The sequence below is a fragment of the Aquarana catesbeiana genome, linkage group LG01, assembly GCF_042186555.1.
Source record: "Aquarana catesbeiana isolate 2022-GZ linkage group LG01, ASM4218655v1, whole genome shotgun sequence".
Taxonomy (NCBI): domain Eukaryota; kingdom Metazoa; phylum Chordata; class Amphibia; order Anura; family Ranidae; genus Aquarana; species Aquarana catesbeiana.
This window is the reverse complement of record NC_133324.1, coordinates 823,575,124-823,578,921: the sequence shown is the minus strand read 5'-3', so window position 1 is coordinate 823,578,921 and position 3,798 is coordinate 823,575,124.

Sequence of the window (3,798 nt, the reverse complement as noted above, 5' to 3'; positions counted from 1 at the left end):
TGGTTTAATACAGTGCACTCTCTTCTTCTTTATAATGTGACAAGAATTAAGTAGTTTTGCTGCTCATATTCACACACACTTCTCACAAACTTATTTTTTTGTTTTTTTCTTGGGATTCCCTGAATATATTGTTATTTGTCACATCTGACAGAATTTTATTTTTTTTTATTTTTTTTTTTTTTTTATTTAAAGCCATTTTTGGTTTAGATTTTATGTTTGTATTTTTTCCAAGGCTGATCTTTGTTTAATGTTATTTTTAGTTTTACTCCAGACTATTTTTGTGTGTGTTTTGTGTGTCAAGTTACCGCAACAACATTGCTATCTTTTATTATTGAAGCTCAAGGAGATTGTTTGGTGTTGGTGTCCCTTGTTAATTTCACATTGTATTTTTGAAATGTACCTGAATCCTCACAAACAAACTGTCCTTTTTGAAGTAAAACACACATAGGCAAGTATAATTCAAAACAAAATTCCTTTATTAAGGGCTCAGAACCAAACAAAGAGGGAGGCAACGCTGGATCAACAGGAGAAATTAGCGAAGCCTGGGACCCCCAGGGCAGACGTCAATTCTTGAACATCAAAATTGGTGGCCTGAGGAGTCCATATGTAAGGGAGGGCAGTCTGGTCCAGAAGTTGCAGAGATCCGGAAAGCAGCAGATGACATCTGTGTCCCCAGGCTGTGGTACCACAAGAGGCTGCATCTTTTGGCCGACCAGACTGGATCCAGGGTCCTCACTTTCTGGTCTTCCTTCCACGCTTCATTCCGGGCTGTGGCTGTGCTGTTGGAGATGTGGCAGGAGGAGGAGTAGGACCTGGAGGAGGAGGAGGACTGGGAGGACCTGGAGGAGAAGGAGGAGGACCTGCAGGAGGAGGAGGAGGACCATCTGTGAGTTCGCCAAGGTGTGTCTGAGATGTAATTTTGCCCCTCATACCTTTATTAAGAGCCTCCAATATGAGCGACTCACACATGAGTTGTTGTCCCTCCTCCATCCTCTGCATTTTAGAGGCAATAATGGCAGCAAAGTCATCCTCCACGGTGTGTGGTGCTCCCAGGGCCTCTGTAGCCCTCCAAAAGAGGCCTATGGCAGCCTCCTCTAGGGCACTCCTCCTCCTGCCACTTTCTCTTTCCAGGGGGAGTGGAGGGACCTGCAGATCAGGCAGCTGGCTTGGCCCGGCCACCTCCTGGCTGCGAATTCCCTGTGTATGAAAAAGGGACATGGTTTTAGTTTTTGCATCATCAATCACGATCATAAATTAGTACTCCAAACAGCTAGTTAACATCATTGATTGGACAACCTGAACTATTTAGTGGAATGCTATACCTGGCTCAAGCTGGGCTCCTCCACATGTTGTTGCCTGGAAGGCCCAGGTTGGGCGTCAGAAGCCTCAGCCGGGGGGGAAGGAAGCGTGGAAGGAAGACTGGAGAGGGATGACCTGGGTTCAGTCTGGCCTGCCAGAAAATGCAGCCTGTCATAGTACCACATCCTGGGGACATAGATGTCATCTGCTGCTCCGGATCTCTGCGAATCCTGGACTTTCTGGCGCTCCCTTACATATGTGCTCCTCAGGCCACCAATTAGGATCTTCAAATATGTGATGTCTGCCGTGGGGATCACTGGCTTCACAAAGTGTGTTACGCTTTATACACACTGTGCATGCGTGTAACTCCGCCCGCCCCTGACGTTCTTTCTAGTCTATTCCCCGCCCCTTTTCGTTCGGCGCAGTGGGGGAAGAGCACATGGTGGAGTCAGAGCAGGTGCGTGCTAATTATAGCAACGAGGAGGAGGAGGAGAAAAGCCCGGATCCGGACACGTCCCGATCCAGAAGGAGAAGATTTAAGGTCACAAATATGTCCTTTGGGGAGATGTTGGAGATGGTGGACATCCTGAAGAAGGCCGACTATGATGGAAAGTATGGGCCTTACCCCAACCCCAATATCAAAAAGGCCAAGATCATGGCGAAAGAGGTCAAAAGTCTGCTCCGGAATTTCGGGGTACGACGATCGAAAGATCAGCTCAGGAAGCGGTGGTCGGACCTGAAATTAAGAGAGCCCGAGCAGTACCGAAAGATCCGGAGAGTGCTGCAAAAAAGTAAGTAGTTGTGCTGTGTTCCTATTCTTTTTGTCTTTATTACGTTCGTGCTGCTCCATATGCTTTTCTTAATTGTACAGTTTAAAATGTCAATTTTAATGTTCATGGGCCCATTATTTCGTTCGTATCAAACTATTTTTTTTCGGCCTCTAAAACACCATTGTTTAGGCCATATGCATTTTCCTACATTTTTTAGGGCCTACTTGGATGCAAAATATTTGGGTGTGTAGATGGGTTTGTTACTAGAATGAAATGCAAACTAGATTCTGTGTAAGGAGAGGACACTCAGCAGCTGTTTTCACATCTGGACACTGGAGCACTAGTGTGGGACACAAGAACACCATTTTTATTAGGGGGCCCACACCGGTGCTCCAGTGTATACTATAGGGGGGTCTCCATCTGTGAAGCCTGTACAATACAGGTAAAGTATTGCAGGTTGAAAAAGGACACTGAAAATGCTACAACTTGGAACTCTGCTAAAATTGACAATTGTACCCCACTTCCAAGCAATGTTTCCTATTTATAGTTCTGCCATCAAATATCTGTGTGCTAATTATACCATTTTTGTTTTACATAGGGGAGAAAAGACTCGGAGGACACCCCTCACCCGAGGAGACCAGAGACCCCCCACCTCGGGAAGAAGGTGAAATACCCCCAACACAAGTGGAGCAGGAGGAGGAAGATGTGGTGGAAATTGGCACCACAACAGGTGAGTGTCTGCGACCACAGGCTCAGGTAAGAGATGGATGCTGGCAGATTTTTGATACCTGTTTTTGTTTGTTTTCTCTCTTTTTAGGTGATCGTGAGGTTAGGGATCGAGATCCTTTCACATCAGAAATTGCCCAGATCCTGATCGGGGAGATAATGGGGTGTAATTTAGAATTGGAAAACATCAAGAAAAAAATCAATGATGTGATTCCAAAAAATAATAACATCATTGATGTTTTGGGGCGAATTTAAAACCCCACAAAATCACTTTTTTTTTTGTGTGGTACAATGTTTTAAATTTTTTAGCAATGTTTCGAAAAGCCAAATTTGGAGGATGCACTCAGTGTGCCAACATGTGCTATCTGCCATCACGGGAGATCAATGGATGCGTTTTGGGGGTGCAACCCCTTTCTCAATAATAAAGTAGCTGTGAGGAAGGGGTTGCGCCCACAAAACACGTCCCTTGATCCCCCGTGATGGCAGCTAGCACATGTTGACATTCGTAAATTGGTGTGCATCTTCCAAATTTGGCTTTTCAAGGGGTGACTTCACCCCATCTGAACGCAATATCAAACACAGTTCCTAAATACTCATGTCTGATATTGCCTTCAAGTTTTACCTTATGTGAACTTTGTAAGTTCAAGTTTTTTGTCTTTCTTGTTGGTTTTACACAGGCCTGTTTTATCGTAAATGGACATTTCTATTTTTGATAATGCCACCCCAAAAATTGTTATACAACAAACATGTTGGTTTGTTTTAAAAAAACGTTTCTAAATGCACATGTGATTGTGCAGGTATTAAAAAGTTTGTTAATCAAGAATGTGTGGATTATTGTCTCAACGCTACAACACTTTTGTGGTGATGTAATTGCTGTTTTCTGAGAAAATGGTGGTTATTTCCTAAGGGCAAATCCTCTTTGCACTACAAGAGCATTTTCATTGCAGTTTCAAGAGCACTTGTAGTATAAAAAGTGTATACGCCTCTAGTAAATAATAGCCAA